Source organism: Gorilla gorilla, chromosome 1 (assembly GCF_029281585.2).
Source record: "Gorilla gorilla gorilla isolate KB3781 chromosome 1, NHGRI_mGorGor1-v2.1_pri, whole genome shotgun sequence".
NCBI lineage: Eukaryota > Metazoa > Chordata > Mammalia > Primates > Hominidae > Gorilla > Gorilla gorilla.
Window position 1 is genome coordinate 35,397,221 of NC_073224.2, and position 19,791 is coordinate 35,417,011.

Consider the following 19,791-nt stretch of genomic DNA (forward strand, 5'->3'; position numbering starts at 1 on the left):
CATCTTGACAAACGGCCTTGATTCCAATGCATCCTTCTACCTATGATCTGCATACATGCAATATCAATCTTAATTTACATGTGATTTCAATCTGTGTGCAATATTACTTTGTATATGTAACATCACCCTTTTACATGCAACGTGGCAGCAATCCATTTACTCTAAGGGATTATAACAGTTCCTACCTGATAGTGTTGTAGTGAAGATTCAGTGAAATAATACAGGTAATGAACCTACAACAGTGCCCAGCATAGAGCAAGCACTCCACAAAGGTCCTCACTGTTGTCATCACTTTCCCTTCTGAACAGACTGTTGATAGTGTGATGTTCCTCAGACTACCTTCATTAGCTCCAACCTGCCCAATATCCTCCTCCATCCCTCCCTCTATCCACAGACTCTCCCTTCTTCCTCTTTCCATAGAGTTTCTATCAATGGTAGTGGTGGTGGTAGTAAGAGCAGAAACAGAATTAAGAATAAATGGAAAGGTATTTCATGTTGCCTAGTTAGCCATAACTAATTATAATTGTTTCCTTAGCATCAATAAACATGAAAGACTTCTGGCTGTAAAGGCATGTCAGGCACTGCTCCAGTTGGAGTTTCCAGCCCTCTCCTTGCTTCCTGTCACATATAACTCTGCAGGCTGCTGCTAGACACTGTGGCTTCTTGTTAGACCTGCTTTGTGTGAACTTCATTGTCATTGGGAATTTAATCATCTTTCTGAGGCAGGGACCACTGCTTTGTTAATCTGAACCAAGTTGTGATGTCAGAAAGGAAAACTACCAAAGTTAGGTCCCAATGTTATGAATAACTACTTAAGGTGTTCTGTCTCTGTCTAAAGAAAGAAAAACACAGTGATCCTAAATGTAAGTAATTCATCATGACATAAGCAGAGTTAAAGGAAAATTAACTTTGTAGCATAAAACAGCAGTGACATATAAAGCTACAGAACGAGTAGAAAAGATACTCAGGTTAAAATTGTGGGTTTAGAGGAGGTCCATGGAGTGAACTTATAATAAATGTATAGTTACAGAAAGGGTTGAGAATCTCTCAGGCACTTTAGCCTCTGGCTGTCCTAGACTATGGGATGCTGTTTATGTTCTATGCTAGGACAAAACCAAACAGGCCCACTGGAAGCAAGCCAGGTCACTGGTGATATTCCTAGGCCTGGCTGCAGGAAACTTTGGGGGATACATGCCCTTCCTTTGTTTGGAGAAAAATGTTATCCTCTCTTACCCTCTGCTCTTGACTAAACAGATTCTATACCATCATCCCCTTAAGAAAAATGGGCAGGATCCAATCCCAGTTTTCTGTCTGTGTAATGCAGACATTAGGAGCCACTGGGCAGCACAGCCTAGAGTTCTCATTTTCTTTTGAATGCAATAGCTTTTTTTGCAAAGAATGTAAAAGCAGTTGTGCAGCTACATTTGGCTTTAGCAAAAGGAGAAATCTATGAAAATTTAAAAGTCAACACAGAACAAGGGGGACTTTATTTGATTTTTAAAGGATTGTTGTCAAGGTACCTTGTATCTGGGTGGGGAGAAAGAAACTATCAGGTTTAGGCTGAGAGTTACATTTGACTCTGCTTAGTGGGGCTTCTGTCCAATTTCTTAATACCCTGGTGTCAGAGAGACAGGGGCTCCCCTGAGACAATTTCAGGTTTGTTTGGTGCTTTGAGAGGCCAGGCTGGGGAGAGGTTCAAGGAGGTGCCTGTTACCACCAATAAGAACAAGGGATGCATTTCCAGGGGCTTTGTTTGGAGTTGGATGGAGTCTACCTTCCACAGGGACATTGGCTATTTGGGAACAGATATAGGCTACCAAGGTCAAGTGCTTAATCCTCAATCCAACACTTTGATGCTTCTTCCAATAGACCAAATTTCCTCATACTCACCCAAGTACTTCCAGATTTAAGAGGGCACTAACATGTAGTGTTAGTGAACCCAATAATATGTATATTACTATGGATGGATGGAGGAATGTCAATGCCAATAGATAGTCACAGGACACAAGTTCTTTGCTAGTATAGTTAGGTGAAAAATAATCTAGGCTCATGAGTGTCCAATGGGCCCAGCTAGTGATTTAGGGTAGGTCATTGGTAAAATGGCAGGTTTGAGGGATTAAGTTCAGTAGATTCAGGATGTTTTCACATTCATGCAGGAAATACATAAGAGGAGGGCACCAGGGATGATTCTAAGTGTTACACATGGCACAACACCCAAGTAAATAGATTGAATTAGTGATTTTAAAACTTCTCACCAAAAAAATTCATGCAGGGGAGTTTCATCTTCTCACAGGCTGCCTGGATTCACCTGAGACAGGGGGCAGGCTGGGAGAGGGCCATTGAGTTTTAGTGGATGGAGTCTATAGCTTCTGATCTGACTCTCCACTGAGGTAGTAGAAGTCTTTGGTGCCCAGGAAATTAGAATGAATGGGAGACGACAAGGTCATTGTTGAGACTGTTTCCTGTGCAGGGATCAAGTTACTTTAGAACCTGGATCTCTCAGAATGAATTGCTCGGGTCTCTGAACCTCAAACCAAATAGATGAGCTTTATATTTAGGCTGCACATTTCAAGATTGAAATCAAAATTGTCATTTTGACTACAGTGTCTCTTACCTGGAGCTATGGCAAACAGGAAGGAAAAAGGTGATATGGGGCTTCACTAGAGCATCTAGAAGAATAAGAAGAATGACCACTCTCATTTGACACCTCTATAACAGCTGCTGTGTTGTGATTAGATACATCAACACGATTAAATATTTTATCTTCTTATGAGGTTCCCAGACTTTTTCAGTTTTGTTAAGAAACAGGTAATCAGAATCATTAAATAACTCTTCCAAAGCAGGTGACAGAGCCAAGATTTGAATCCAGGGTTTAGATACTGCAGCCCATCTTCTTTTTCTAGAGCTACCAAGGGATTAATAGCACATCACACCTAGGCGTGCTATGGTGGGAAGCAGAATGCCAGGGGAACGTGTACTTCATTCATGTCATTGCAAATTAGTTTATTTGGGTAATCTCTTCTGGCACATCATTTAGCAATAGCAGAGGATTTAAATTAGATTTTCTTTAAGGGGATGTCTATGACCAGATTCTTGCTCGAAGACATTCAAGGCAGGCACTAGTGGTGGGGCCTGACATCTGCAGCATGTCCTTGTGAAGGAGAATCTGAGCTGGCCCCTCTACCTTCTGAGTTACTATGCTAAGAAGGGAAACAGACAAACAGCAGGAGGTTGCAGTTCCCAGAAGAGGCATTGTTCTTCTTCTACCACCTCTGCTGTCTGCCCTGTTACCTAAACAAGTATTACTCCAAATACCTGAAAGAGTCATCTTCCAGGAATACACCTGATACTTGCAAAACAGGACAGGCTTCTGTCCATAGGACTTCAAGATGCAAGTAGGTTTTGGGTTTTCTCTGCATGCCTGATTGGTGCTTGTTGTTTCCCTAACACCAGTTCATTTTCTGATTCTTTTCTCTTTGGCCAAGTGCCTCCTTTTCACACTGTGTTAGTAACAACCATTGGGGAGACCAGTGGCAAGCATGGCTGGCTTGCATAGATCCCACTCTTCAACTTCATGTTTGAGCATATGCCATCTATTACATCTCCCCATCCTGTGAGTGATGTTGCAATCAATACAAATAAACTTCAAGGGCCCTCGGCTATAGGTAAACTGTGCCAGCATAAATCGATGAGGTGTTGAGAAACTCTATGTCACATACTCAGATGCTCTGTAATTCTATTTTTCTGGCTACGAGAGCCCTCCCACAGATTCCAGGGCTTGGTTCAGAAATCTCCCTGCCTTTCCCAACTTGGCTTACAATGATCCCACCCAAAAATTTGGACTTCTCAGGAGAGACAATGGAACAATGGGAACTATGAGGGCTGTGTTATTCTCACTATTTGACTCAGTCTGAACTGTGTCCACTGTAACAGTTAAGGTGTAGGCAAATCTCTCTCAAAATCATCCCTGGACCACCAGCATCAGAATTAGGCACTTGCTAAAAATGTAGATCCCCTCAGGACCTCCTATTTATTCAGAATTTCTGCAGTCAATACCCAGGAATCTGAATTTTAGACAAGCTCCCTGTTGTGTCAGTGCCCCTGAAAGAAACTGATGACACACTCAAATTAGGATAATGTTAGGAGGGTTTAATAAAGGGACCATTTCAGAGAGGTAGTCGGGGTAAGGAGAAGTCACAAGTGCTGTGCGCTGTTAACAGCCTAGGTGCAGCTATGCAGGGGCACGCGCGGCAAATGGGTTACTGGAATCTGGAGCAGAGGGACTGTGGGAAGGGCCATAAGATAGGACGTGCTTGGAATTTTGCCATGGAGGGACTCAGCCAGTGCTTGATGGCCCAATAGGGGTATAAGCACACCAACCTCACTTTGCCAATCTTCTGCAAACCAGAAGCCAGAGGCAAGAGAGCCTGTTGTTTTGCTACACAGGAGGCAGCCCCCTAGGGCATGGGGCACGGTGAGAAGGACAGTGAGTGGCTCTGCAGGACAAATCGAGACTGCCCAGCCTCTGACTCACCCACAGCAAACCTTGAGAACCACTGGGCTAAACATTTTTCTTGTCCCCAGCCGATTAAGGCCAGTTTCAGCTCATAAGTAAATGAGACAGAGGGTGAAGGGGAGGAAAAGAAGAGGTGAAAATGGAAGATCCTATTACGGGAAATCCAGGGAAAGCCAGAGATCCAGGAAAAGAGGGTGAGGGAGTTGCACGAGTGTGAGCAAGTCTATACTTCACTTCCCTGGTGTGCTCCAAATTCCCCTCATGCTGCCCTGCACTTTTGGTCACCTTCCCGTGTGTGTGTGTGTGTGTGTGTGTGTGTGTGTGTGTGTGTGTTTTCCTGCCTCCTTTTGCTTAGCACGTTTTCCCTAACTCCCCAACCTAGCATGAGACTCTTCTTTTCAGTGCTCTGGGAACTGGAGGCAGCATTTTGTGTGTTTTAACTCTTTCTGTGGTCTCCACGATCTGCTACAAGTGGTTCCCATGTTCATGGGCACTTTTTCAAGACTTCATCTGACTGTTTCTGGAAGAGTCTGTGACTACAGCAGTCCTCCCTTATCCACAGTTTTGCTTTCTGCAGTTTTAACTACCCTGCAGAACAGTACAACAAGATATTTTGAAAGAGAGAGAGAGGAAGACCACATTTACATAGCTTTTATTGCAGTATATTGTTACAACTATTCTAGTTTATTGTTGTTAATCTCTTAGTACACCTAATTTATAAATTAAACTTTATCATATATATACATGTATAGGAAAACACATAGCACATAAAGAGTTTGGTACTATCAGCAGTTTTAGGCATCCACTGGGGTGTCTTAGAATATATTCCCCATGGATAAGGGGGGACCACTATACTTTCTAGCAAAGCTGTGACATTGAACAGAGAGGTGAGACACCAGTGAGCTACCAGACCAAAGGTGAGTGTTGGGGGAATCCTTAGAGAAAGCTCATTTGATATTTTTTAAAGAGTTTATTGAGGAGCTTGTTCAAATTCAAGATTAACTAAATTGTCTCAAATTATATGTTTTCAGACCAGGGATTGCTGCCAGCTCCCTAAAAGTAACCATTTATCTTATGGGTTTTTAGCAGTTCATATTGTGGAACCGGTCCCAAATCCTACCTTCATGATTTTTTTAAAATACGGAACACTTCAATAATTTGCATGTCATTCTTGCACAGGGGCCAATGCTAATCTTCTCTGTATTGTTCCCATTTTAGCATATGTACTGCTGAAGCAAACAACGAAAAAACTATGCATTTTTTTCAGTAAGAAAAATGCATACTTTTTTCCTTCTTTGATGACAAAATTTGCCCTCCAACTATATTTTCTTTGTTACACACAGCTACACTTTGCTATGCCCCTGCATCCTTCTTGTTGCATCAGATTCCATGTAAAGCAAAGAGAATAAAAATTAGATGTATCTCCCATCTACCTGGGGAAGTCTGACGGCAAAGCATAAAATCCACTGACTTTTCCTCTCTGTTTTTAACTGAAAATGGAATTTAAATCACACCCTAAATCCATCCATTTGTTCATCTAAGTGCATACGCATTTCACCATAAAGACTCAAATCCACTGGGGAAAAACAAACAGTAATAGTTTACATTTATTGAGCATTTACTACATACCTGTCATTATTCTGAATGCTTACTATAGATTATTTTATTTAATCCTCACAAGCACACTATGAGGCAGGTACTTATTATTGCCACTTTTCAAATGCGGAAGTTGAGGCACACGGCAGTTAAATAACTTGCCTAGGCTCATACTCCTGCTAAATCTTACAGCCAGGATTAAAACCAAGGCGGTCTGACTTCAGAGCCTGTGCCCTGAACCACAAAACCATGCTGCCTCTCTGAGTATGAAGAATTTCTGTACTTAAGTTTGCCTCTCTGTTTCCTTTCGTTATTCATTTTTTATCAACAGACATTCAGAGTGTCAAGCGCTGGTGGCGAGAAGCTGAATAAGACTGGTTCTCCTTTCGAGCAGGAACATGGGAGGTCTACAGAACAGGAGAGTGACAGATCCCTGCAATATATGTGAGAGGCAGAATAGGAGGTAGGAATAAAGTGCCCTGGAAAGACAGAGCAGGAAGAGACATTTCAGGAAGTTTTTGGAAAACTTCCTGGATGAGGTCACAGTTAAGCCTGTCAAATAGCAGGTACTTAATAGGTCTTTTGAATGAATGGCCATAGAAATTCATCAAGAAGAGAAAATGATGATAAATAAAAGAAACACCAAGGGCAGATAGTGGCTCTTGACTTTGTTCCCCATTTTGAGACCCCATTTGTGTATAGCAGGTGGGCAGCGGAATGGGAGTTCTTGAGATTTAACTCTCGTGAGGTGCCCTGGGTCCCTGTGTGCCTGAGTCAGGACCTAAATGTGGCTGAGAGTCCAGCTCACCAGTGGAGGGAAGGAAAGGTTCCTTTTCTTTGCACATCCATCGCTAGGTTCATGGGTAAGGTGCCCCTTACAAAAGACAGATTTACAAGAGAAAGGTATACAAATGTATTAATATAAGTTTTATGTGGATGGAAGCCTTTGGAAACGAAGACCCAAAGAAAGAGAGAAGCTTGTTTATTTTTATGCTTGGGTTGATGAAGAGTGGATAGTCATGGAGAAATATGATTGGAGGACAAAAAGGTGTGATCTGATGGTAACAACCTTGGGGGAACTTAGCAAGACCTCCTTGTTCAGATTCTTCCTGGCCTCTGTGTCTTTGAGGATAAGGATGTTCCTTTCCTCTAGGTATAGAGATGGCACTTTTTTTTTTTTTTTTGAGACTGAGTCTCTGTCTGTCACCCAGGCTGGAGTGCAGTGGTGTGATCTCAGCTCACTTCAACCTCTGCCTCCCAGGTTCAAGTGATTCTCCTGCCTCAGCCTCCCAAGTAGCTGGGACTACAGGTGTGTGCCACCACGCCTGGCTAATTTTTTGTGTTTTTAGTAGAGACAGGGGTTTCACCTTGTTAGCCAGGATGGTCACGATCTCCTGACCTCATGATCTGCCCACCTTGGCCTCCCAAAGTGCTGGGATTACAGGCATGAGCCACTGCACCCGGCCTGAAGGCACCCCTTGAATGAGGATCTTATGGCCTCTTTCAGGTGGTCAGAAAATTCTGTCTAGGTTTCATAGTCTGCTTTAGGGGAGAAGGACAAGAGGAGGTCAGAGAGTGTCCTTACTGCTTCTGCTGTTTTCTAAAATGCCAAGGGGCCATATTTTGGAGCAGCCTGTCCTGAACTCCAACAGCAAGGGTAGAACAGGGCAGAGTGATAGGCTGGTCAGGAAGTGAATGAATGGGACTCACAGCCACACTGATTGTCTCTAGTGACACCAAGAGCTCAGGTGAGGCTAAATCAGCCAGGAACCCCCAGGGGCCCAAAGAGGATGGTCAGGAGTAGGAGGAAGACCTCACAAGTCATAGAACAGAGATAGGAGGGCCGTTTTCTCTGCATATGCCAGTTATAACAGTTGAATTTGCACTCCCCAGTACTCCTAGAGACTCTAACATTGTGAGAAAGCCAATTCTTTCAGAATGTGGAAGACTCGTCAGTAGGACCTGCCAAATCCACCTGTATACTTTGCTATAGTATCAGAAATGATTCTTTTTTGTTTTATTTTCTCTCTCCCCAAGGACCAAGATGGATTTCCAGCCTGGATGTTTTGGCGGGGATTCTACCCAGCGGTGGGGGGAAGAACCACGTGCCCTTCCAACCTTGCATCAGCAATCCCATGAGGCCCGCCATGAGTCACTGCCAGTGGCCCAGACTCAGTTGTGTGGAGTCTCAGACCCTGGGGCGAAACTAGCTAAGTTCATGGGTCTTTCCTGTCTGTGTTCTCAGTGACTCACCCGAAACAGATAATAACAGTGAGGTTGGGCACACCATGTGACTGGTGCCAGCCAGAATAGGTCATGCTGTTAACCCTTGGATCCCAGGCCACCAACTGCTGACTCCCAGGCCCTGGGACAGGCCCATGACACACTTGAGTGGTATCTCCTTCCTATCTCTCTGGGATACTTGGTCAAGGTTTCAGTTTTGGAAATATGACCTTGCCTTGTAAAGGATCTCAAACTTGGGGTGGTTACTGATAGGGACTGCATCAATAACTATTACCCAGGAGGGGCCCATTGTCCTAAAACACCACCAGAGCACAAGTGAGGAGTTTTCATTCATCAAATTGGGTGTTCTTCAAAGTTTGCCAAGGTGCAGATCCTGACCCCTTTCCTGGTTCTTTCCATCAGTTGGGTGATTCCCAAAGTCTGGGGAAAGAAAGAGAAAGGAGGAATTTAAGAATGGAACAGATGATTTCTCCCACCTCAGACAAGCGGACTGTGAGCTCACCGTGTATCTTAAGTATTTGTGGGCAGGGTCCCAGGCAGGACTGTAACATGTCAGCATATGACTTAAAGGCTTGGTGACAGAACAAGGATCCACCCAGTTCAGCTGCCCTGCCAGGGTGTCCTCATTGCCTCGCCAGCTTCAGATCACTCCCCAGGGATGCTGCGTTCATTATGAAAACCTCTGGTCAAGGTTGAAAGCCTGCAGGATATGTACTATGACCTCATAATTCACATGGGATAGTCCAGAGGTCTCTAAGACTCTCCAAAATATTATTATGATGCAACCTTTACCCCATAATGTGTGACAGAGCATAACTCAAAATTTAAGTGATCCTTTGCTGACCCTTAATGAGGTTAAAGTGAAAAAACAAAACAAACAAACAAACAAAAGACAAGATGAGCTGAGATGCTGAGGCTGGGCAGTGATCTGAGTGCTGAGGGTTGCTGATTCTTCAAGATACACATTGCTCCAGGTCATGGGACAGGGTGTATATGTACACATGTGTGTGAGTGTGAGAGAGTGGGGACTGGGTGGGAGACTGGAGTAGGGAGAGGGATGGGACATGTTGCTATGGAGAGAGAGCAGTGAAACAGGCAGTACGAAAGAATACGATCATGTCAGACAGTCGAGGATCTGGGTCTCAGCCCTGACATTCACTACCCAGGTGGCTTTGACAATTCATGAGTCTTCTCTCTTTCACCTGTAAAGTGGGGTAACAAAGGTAGATTTGTAAAGTGAGGAGATAATATGTGTAATTGCCTAGGAGAGTTCTAGTCACATAGCAGATCATCAGTGGAGGTCCACTCCAATGATGACTGACAACTAGCTGAGAAGTGAATGAGCAAGCCAGGCCAGAAAATTTTATGAACAGTGAAAACTGCAGCCCAAAGTTCTGTGTATTTCTCAACAGGAAAACAGCTGTATCCTATTTTATGGTGTACAAACACTTTCACTTATGTCACCTCATTCTTCCTCTCAGAAACCCTCTAAGGAATTTATTGTAGTGATGAGGAAACTGAGGCCCAAGACCACACAGTCGGCAAGGCTGGAACTGGACCCTAAGTCCTATGCATCTTTATGCTACACCATGAGGGAGGAGCTGCAAGTCATGAACACACGTCCATCATGCAGCATCATGGGTGTGGCACCCAAAGGATGAGCTCGAAAATGAAACATTATAAAGATTTTGTGTTAACTGCAGAAACTCTAGAAACCAGGCATTGATTCCTGCACTCCAGAAATATTTATTGAGGATCTACAATGTGCTGGGCACTGATCCCAATGCTGAGGATATGTCAATGAACCAACTAAACAAAGCCCGGATTCCTAAGAGACAACAGTAAACAATAAGCATAGTAAGTGAGTAAAGTGTGTCGTATTTTAGAGGGTGTTAAGTGCTTTGGGAAGAGGAAGGAGTAGAGCAGAGTAAGAAGGATCTGGATTGCAGGCCACAGGGTGGTTGCAATTTAAAATAAGTTAATCCAAGTCAACCAGACTAGGGAAAAGATTTAAGTTGGGGGTCAAGGGAGTGAGGAGTGAATACCCAGAAGCAGAGTGTTCCAGGCAGAAAGGAAAGTCAGAGTCAAGGCCTAAGGCAGGCAGATGCCTGGCATATTTGAGGAAACTTCAGCACCCAGAGCACAGTGCTGGCACCATGAAGATTGATGGATTGATTATGATGGTCAATCACCAGCCCACAAGCTCAGTTTTATGGTTTCTAGAAAGTCTATTCAAGACTACAAGGGCCTTCCACTGATACACTCACAAATCTGAGCCTCTTGGGCCAGTACATTGAATGAGATAGTATTGTTTTAGTAAGGATTCTTTTCTCTATCAAGGGAATCTTTTCAATAGTGAATTGTGTTCTTGTACTTAAAATATTTCATCTCTAAAGGTTCCATTGATGTCTGGCTCTGCAGAAATGACTTGGTGGTATAGACAGGACCCTGATATAGGGATCTCTATTGATGACACTTGACCTGCTGCTGTTTAGTTATATGTTCCATAAAGGCAGCCCGTAGGTCCCATCTCTTTACTCAGGCACTGAAGTGCTCCCTGCATCTGGCGCCTCTTGTCCCTACATCGTTACCTCCTCTGCTGTCTTTTACACATCCGTCACTATAAGTCAAGCTAGAAACCTGTGCTCTCCAAATCCTGCCAGAACTAATTCAGAAGAAAAACATTTTATCGCATAAAAGTTTGTATATAACAATTAAGCATGCATTGAAATCTATATTTGCATTTAATTTTCTGATAGCTTGAAAACTAATGTAAAACATTTTTAAATCTTTTTAGCAAATAAAGTTTGCCCCAGCCCCCTCCAGACAGTGTGCCTTTCCTGGTGTTACCTGTCTCTCCTTTCTTTGCTGTAGATTACCCATACTTGGTATCAGTTACCAGTGTGTCTGCATAAGAAAAAATTTAAATAAAAAGTGTGTGCAAACATTGCAAAACAGTTTTCATAGAAAATAAAATATTTTTAGAGACACGTTAATGCTTCCCAGGATTAACAGCAGGTAAAATTCTAGGAGACCCCTGTCTCTTTCCCCCAAGCAGAGAAGGTCACTGCTAAATATCACTGGCAAGAAGCTCCTGGGCTACAGCACACTTTGCAAACTGCAAAATCGCAACAGCAGAATTCCTGGTGTTTGTACTATAATTCTGGATATATTTACTTGCCATATTTTTTAGACTTAATCTAGTCTTTTTCTCTTTCTCTGTCTTACACTGGCATTTTTCCTCTTAATACCATTTGAGGTGAGAAAAGTTGTAAAAAAATAATTAAAGTTTGAGTCTTGGTTCTTCCCATCTTTAAATGGATAATAATAACAATAGTAATAATAGCAACACTAATAACAATAGCAACACCAATACCCATAGCAACACCGATACCCATAGCAACACCAACAATCGATAAAAGACTCTAGGCAATGACTGAAGTGATAGTATTGGAGAGACAAGCTGACATGCACAATCCAACTATAAGAAGAAAAAAACTGAGGAGCGTAAAAGACACACCAATCCATAAAGTAAATTAGACATTGATTTTTAGAATACTCTTTACTTTCAAGTCTTAGTTTCATGCCTCTGTTAATTTTACTCTATGTTAGATAAAAAGTAAGGGGTTTCTGCAGTCATAAGAGTGTACTCGGCCAGGTGCAGTGGCTCACGCCTGTAATCCCAGCACTTTGGGAGGCAGAGGCAGGCAGATCACGAGGTCATGAAATTAAGACCATGCTGGCTAACATGGTGAAACTCCATCTCTACTAAAAATACAAAAAAAATTAGCTGTGTGTGGTGGCAGGCGCCTGTAGTTCTAGCTACTCGGGAGGCTGAGGCAGGAGAATGGTGTGAACCTGGGAGGTGGAGCTTGCAGTGAGCCGAGATCACACCACTGCACTCCAGCCTGGGTGACAGAGCAAGACTCTGTCTCAAAAAAAAAAAAGAGTATGCTCTTTGGGGGATTCCACATACCGTTACTTCCTTGCAATGTCAATGATTCTGGAAAAAGTGAGAAAGAGATAGTGAACAGGGTAATGAGAATAAAGGAAGCTGGACCTAAGAATTAAGTTCATCACCCAATAAAATACTTTACTTTTAGACTGATATTATAAAAAAAAATTCCCTGAATTCTCAATAGGCAGTGGCATTCACTGTATTAAAACATCTGAAAAAGTGTGTGTGTGTGTGTGTGCTCCTAGTTACAAATTATGCAAGAAAAGCAATTTTCCCTACTTTCCCCTACTTTGGGGATTGGATTAAGTCTAGAGTAAGAGACAACTATTTAAGGCAAATAGTTTTATTGTAAAATTAGGATTATATGGTTCAGTAAGGGCAAGAAATAATTCTGGATTTGAGATGAGGGAGAAAAGGAAATGGAGATTTACACACACACACACACACACACACACACACACACACACACAAAGCATGGTCCTTGATTCTGCCCATCTCCATCCCTAACCACATCTACCTCATAAGACAGTGGGTCTCAATTCTTTTTCTTTTTTTCCGCGTAAGTACAAAGACTGTGCATAGATCCTGGGCTGTAGAGCACTCCAGGAACCCCCAGCCATGCAGCTTGGAGGGGCCTGGGGACTGAAAGGCAGGGAGATCAGAGACACTGGAAGAAAAGCCAGCCAATGAAGAAAGGAAGGTAGTTCAGATGATTTTTTAAATTGCACACTAACTCCTCCAGAGGAAGAGAGAGTAGAGAGAGAAGCCTGGGGCTCAGGAAGAAGGAGAAGAAAGAGAAAAACCTCCCAACCAGCAGATGTATATATTTTCCCCCTGTTTATTTTTTTCTAAGTCCGGTTGCAGGAAAAAAAAGCCCAAGCTATAGTTACTAATATGTAAGACATGACCCAAATGCAGAAATCTTCCCTTCATCATAAACCAGGTAAGTATAATAATAAAAACAAAGCACTTAGAGGTTATGGGAAGAAAGTATTTCCACTTTCAAAACTTTGATTGGAGAACTTTGTTTATTTGAAAAACAGAGCTTTTAAATTATACTTTGTTTATGACATTTGGTTTATTATACTTTCTTCCAGTTATGCTAGATTGTAGCCGATCAGAGCCAGTGTCCCCAGCAATCCTAAATAGCTAACCATGTTCACACTGAAAGCATTACACACCATGCATACACAGACACACACACACATACACACATGTACATATGTACACACACATACATCCAGCCATTCTTTGAAATCCAGCTCTTATCCCTCCACATCCTTTTTGAACACTTCCTGGGTTTTCAGCCTGTGTGATAATGAGAACCGTACCATGTTACTTGGTTGTTTATGAGCTAGTTACTTCTCTGGAACTATTATAGATTCTGAGCACCTTGAAGGCAAAAATCCCTTTGTACTCCCTGTCTCGCCTTTCTGTCTACTGCCCTCTACTCATCATGACACAGGTTGAGCACCTAGTGTATAATGTAGTCGCTTTGTAATTGTACAGACAATAATAGAGACATCACCACTAAGCTTTATCTTCCTCTGATAGTAGGCAAACTCCATGACAAGATCTTTTACTACCTCTTTATTTATTTATTTATTTATTTAGTTTTACCACATGCATCTTTTTAAAGGCAGTCCTTTAGGATACTTCAAAGAAATCCCTGAGTACATTTTACAAAAGTTTGCTCCCTGCCCACCCTCACCCACCAATGCAACACAACTTAGCAAATGCAATTTCTCTCCAAGTATAAACACTCAGAGAGGACAAGGAGGGGATTCAGTTCTCCCTGCAGTCATCCTGCCTGGGGTGGAGATCTGGCCCTTGTGGCTTTCATCATGACCACCACCTGCAGCCTAACCATTTGGGGCACACAGGAGAGGGTGGCTCTTTCTTGGGGAGATCATTGTTCAAAAGTCCCTCTGTACCGTTTGTCTCTCTGCCGTGTTGCCTGCCAGAAGCAATGTCTGATGCCTCCACTTGGCAGCCACAGGCTGTGAGGTCATCTTTTCACCACTTGCTGTTCCTTCAGCATTTAAGCTCTCTGGCAGTGACTCAATGTTTACAATCGCATTAACCTGTGAGGAACGCCGTGGCTGTGTCGAAGAACAAGGCCCCTGCTGGCACCAAGGTAAGTGTGGACATGTTCTTGGGAAGAGGAGAGGGGAGGGGGCAGGGAGCCAGGCACAGTGTGGTGGGATACCTGTGTGTGGGGAGCTCTCTTCCGCTCTTGGCAGGACATCCAGTTCCCAAAGAAGGAGAATGACCCGTCATGCTCAGTCTAGTTTGTGCTGTTGCTTGGAGGAGAATGACCCATTGCTGTCTTGTTCACGGGCCAGAGTGAGCAAATCCCCCATGCAGCCAATACACATGCGTAAGGGAGGCACAACGACATCCATGCAAAAGGAGCCTCTCGGGTAATGTTACCCTTTAGGGGCCCAAATAAAACATACATGCTGAAAATCAATCTCACTCCTAGAGTGGGAAAAAGCAAGAGAAAGTGCTTTCTGCTATGGAGGTGAAGACACACAGGAAGCATAGGCCTGAACAACTCAAAGGAGTCCTTCAAACTCCAGAGAATAGATGGTCGTCAGCAAAATGCTCTAACAGTTTCTAAATACAGTGAGCTCACAAATTTAATTCTCAACATGACTCAAATGTGCACACACATGAGACACACTCTTTGTTTTGTCTGTAAAAATGGTGGGTTCTTTCCTGAGGGTTCACTGACTGATTGGAGTGGGGGAATAATTTAGAGCCCCACCAATTTCAAGCCTAGTTGCATCTCATCATTTATACAGCCTCTTTAATGAATGTTTAGCCGACGGCAAATGCTGGGCTTTCAGATACCTCTGCCTTCTTCCTCCCTTCCAGGGAGGGAGGTGGTATTGTTAGAATTGGTATCTAAGTAAATGTGCTACCATGTGGGTCCTCCAGCTTCTTCGGTTCCTAGACAACCCAGTGGTTGCCCACTCTGCTGCCATTTGTGCACATGCATTAGGCTGAAGTTACTCAGCCCCTGAGGACTGTTTTTAGGTCCTGACCATGATATATAGGAACCAAGGGTAGCAACCAGAAAGCTAAGCTTCAAGGCTTCCAGCAACCAGACCATGCAGTATGCCCAAGCTGACCTTGATGGAGCTGCACCCAGGGAAGGATGAATCTGCCTTCTCTCAGGGTGCATATAGGGAGCAAACCAAGAGTCTCACAGTCTTAAACATTCTAGAGTGAAAGTTTAGTTCTGAAGAAGGTGAGAACTCAGAGTGACAATGTGATCATCTAGTCCAGTGGTATTTCAGTACAACTTAGCAGATACTTTACAAAAAATGAATTTGAAAGCCAGTATGCCAGACAGATAAAAGTAGGTCCCTTTCTACTTATTGAGACCCATAGGGAGGGACCAGAACTTTGCCCAGTGTGAGCTCCAGGGCTTCACAGATATTTTTCTATGGAAATCACCAATCTTTTCCAAACTCATCATTTCCTAGATGAAGAAGCTAGGACATAATTAATTGAAGTAAATTGTCACAGAAATTGCAAATGGGAGAGCCTAGACTCAAAATATTTCTCCAAACTTTCTACTACATTATACATTTAACATCCCCAAAAGTTTAACTTGATCATAAGGACTAGGTGCTGTTAATGTTCAATTTCAAACACACATTTTGATGCCCCCAACGTCAATGGCTTCTACTGGCGAAAAACAATTTATTATCAGAAATAAGTCATTCTAACAACCATACTTAAGTGCATAAAGAGTGAAAAATTCTGACATGTTTCATTCTGACTAGTCTTTACTTAACAACTTTCTTATGTCTAGCCCTAATGATACATCCCGACAATGTCTCTAACATACAGTCATGTTAAAGTCAGAGAAACACAAGCAGGCATTGCCTACTCAGCACTGTCTACTCTTCTTTCTGTTTAGCTTTGGTCTATTCTAATGAATACACTATTAAGAAATAGATGAATAAACCTCAGTATGTTAGCGAACTGTTTTACATACTTGCTGAAGTAAAGCTTACTTGGGATTTATAGAACAGAGAAGCAAGTAAATGACTTTAGGCCATGATTAGAATGCCCACAGAAAGAATACAAGAAGAAACATATTTCAAGGAGGCACTGAAGGTAAATGTGTCAAGCACTTTTAGCCCCATATCAAGGCAAGTGGCATTCAAACCTTCAAAACCCTGGCCAATGTGAATGAGTGGGGCATTTATTGCATGGCTGATAACTTATAGACACACTTTGTTGCTACACAAGCTCAGGCAATTACTGGGCAATTATACCAGCAAACCACCTAGTAATTAAAAAGATGGAGTCTTGGGTGGGCTGCCATTTGGGCAGCAGTGGCTTCTTTCTTACTTCATTGACATGATCACATTCTCTTGAGAAGATCAAATGCCTTCAGAAGCCGGTAGATAGATGACCCACTTGTAAAGCAACTGAATTACAAGAAGGAAGATGGCTCTTATTCTGAAGTGGTTCAAAGCAGTTCTCCTTAGTTAAGAGAAAGGCCATAAGTGACCAAGAAACCATGTCTGCAGATGCCTAAGCCCAGGGTGCACATGTAGGGTGAACATTTATGTGCCAAGTGTCTACCAAGTGCAGGGTACATGAGTAGTCTTGCAACAAACAAATGACCCTTACACGAGATCTGTAAGGTTCTGGGCATGAGATTGAGTGTTTTACATACACCATCTCATTTAATCTTTACAACTAGGCTGTAAGGGAGGAATATATTATTATTATTTTTATTTTAAAGACAAGGCTCTTTAAAGAAAAGCTAAATAACAAGAGCCCACCTTCTCTCTGCTAGTGAATGGTCAACTTGGGACTTTAACCCACATTTTCTAACTGCAGATTCTGCTTATCCATTTTCAGTATTTCCTTTTTCTGGGAGGAGGGAAGACTGAAAAAAATTTAAAGATGTAATTCTAGCTTTCCAAGAGATGACTGAGAGTGAAATAACTCTGGAACAATTGGAAGTAGATCATGAGCCAGGGCAAAGGAATATAATGTGGATTAAAGCACCAGTCAAGAGTAGAGGGCTAAACACATGTGTTCTGAATGTACACAGTTAATCCGGAAGGATGTCATAAATGAGTGTGAATTTTGAGTCAGGTTCTAAAAATTATGAATGACTATTTTTAACCTCATCTACCACAAGTGTTTAATTTTGTTGCTATACTTCCATCAGCCTACCTCTGTGACTATTGGACTGAGAGTTGAAAATATATTTTTCTTACCCTTGAAAATATGAAGTGTTGAAAATTGCTGACAGGTGTGATCATGTTTTGACTGAAAAAACCAGCTGGTTTGGTTTGGGGCCTGATTTCAGGTGCTTGATAACTAAAGCCTTAATACATTTCTTTTCCTTATTATTTCAGAGAGTACTGCCAAGCTGGGAGACAGTGCTGTTAACAGTTATCAAGTTCTGTATGAGCCTTACTAGTATGGAGACAAGTAAACCAGGCATAAGTGGTAGACATTTGGACCAACTTTAACAACTAAAATATGTACTGATTTCTGGTCCTAGAAACAATTGCAAATAACAGGAATCCAGTTTCTATGAGTGTGAAGAATCCTCAGGTTGGTTGAATGAGAAATTTCTTAACGTCAAGTACTAGAGGGGGTGATGAGATACAGAAGGAGGGATACGGAAAGAGACCTGGTTTTACCTGTTACCAACAGGTTGGCTTTATCACTCTATCCTTTACTATTTGTCTTTACACAATTAAAATAATACAATGTATTTGAATGTGAAATGTATGCAAAAGCACTTTGTCATTTGAAAAAATTCTATAGTCATAAGATACTGTTATATTAATGCCCTAGGTCCTTGGTATACAATTCCAGGTCAGTGAAATTCACATACACTTGTAAAAGTTCAAATATGTTCTTACATATTTATAATCACTGTCTTAGTCCATTTGGGCTGCTATAACAAAATACCATAAATTGGGTGGCTTATAAACAACAGAAAATTATTTCACTCAGTGCTAAAGGCTGGAAGTCCAAATTCAAGATGCTGGCAGAGTCAATGCCTGGTGAGCCCTGATTCCTCAGAGATGACGTCATCTTGCTATGTCTGCACATGGTGGAAGTAACAAGGGTCTCTCTGGGGTCTTTTTTTTGTAAGAGCACAATCCCATCTACAAGGGCTCTCCCCTCATGAGCTAATTACTTCCTAAGGCTCCACTTCCTGATATCATCACCTTAGAAGTTAGTATTTTAACATATGAATCTGGAGGCGGGACACAAACATTCAAACAACAGCAATTTACTAATAACCATAATCCAGAAATAACATATTATTTAAAATAATGGATTAATATTGACAGTAAAAATATTTTTAAATCTCTATATAAATTTCTAATTGGTTATCATTGCTCTAGAAAATAATTGTTATTCACAACTGAAGAATCCAGTTCAATGACCCTAAAAGCATGGTACTCAAAGAATCTAAGTCATGGAAATGTAAAAGTCTCACAATATTCTTTGTTTATATTTTCCCTCAGTGGAACTACTAACTTGGCTATGTGACATTGGTGAGTGGCTTGGTTGTTCTGCACCACTGGCAACACACCTATAAAATACCCTAATCAGACAGTTCTTTGCCTCCCTTGGGACAGAATGAGAAAACATGAGATCTTATCTGTTGTTATGACCCTAGGGTGTCGCAGACAAAATAGCTAGATAAGCCCACATTTCTGACATCTTTAAGGATAATGATAATGCTCAAAAATAAACATTTTTTTCCCTCTATTTTTTTTAAACAAAGTTATGTTCAATTTTCAGTTGGTAAGCCAGGTGCAGAATGCCAGCTAACCCTTCCACCTCAAGTTGTTGTTGAAGGCTGCAGATCTAGGAAGTAGTACTGATGAAACCTATTTTGTTTGGAAGCAGCAGTGTTAATACATCAATTTTGACTGACCTCCCTTGCTTTTCTTGGATTTCAGCCCCCGTACCTGCTGTTTTATGAATTCCGTTCAACCCTAATTAACCAGAATATGAAAGCTGTGTCCTCAGTAGCCAGGCAGTGAGGGCAGTAATTTGACGTGGAACATGAGGCCCAACCTTCCAGGGTGGTAGCACAGAGTGATGACTGGATCTCAGACATCCTGCCTACAATCAACCAGGTTTAGGAGCGGCACGCAGGCCATGCGGAATCGAGAGCCCCAGCAGACTGGGGCAGGGGGGAGTTGCCCAAACACACTTGTCAGGGTTTTCTGCCTTAGAAAGAAAAGCAAAGACCTATAGGAATGAAAGAGTAACCAACTGAAGGAGAGGTTACCCACAGCTGGTGAGGAGACCTGGGGGTGTGGCATCATGGAAGCTACTGAACAGAAGGTTATTAACAATTTTCCTTACATAAGATTTAGGAGAATTCTGAACAGAAAAAGTGGACCAATTTGATTTTGCCATGTTTTTAGTCTGCGTTTCTTATTGTTTTCATCACCAGTTTATT

At 42.2% G+C, this 19,791-nt stretch overlaps 2 long non-coding RNA genes and 1 other non-coding gene across 3 annotated transcripts in view; all 3 read right to left on the reverse strand.

Annotated features, from left to right (window-relative positions):
• LOC129531901 (uncharacterized) overlaps positions 1-19,791 on the reverse strand; it is a 240,948-nt gene that overhangs the window by 11,666 nt on the left and 209,491 nt on the right. The gene's annotated exons all lie outside the window — the stretch shown is intronic.
• LOC115932160 (U6 spliceosomal RNA) lies at positions 5,651-5,756 on the reverse strand. The gene has a single exon (XR_004068482.1). It is a non-coding gene; the product is annotated as a U6 spliceosomal RNA (small nuclear RNA).
• On the reverse strand, positions 8,677-9,020 carry LOC134758857 (uncharacterized). Its single transcript, XR_010134516.1, has 2 exons — positions 8,859-9,020; positions 8,677-8,776 (listed from the first exon to the last, which is right to left on the reverse strand). It is a non-coding gene; the product is annotated as an uncharacterized lncRNA (long non-coding RNA).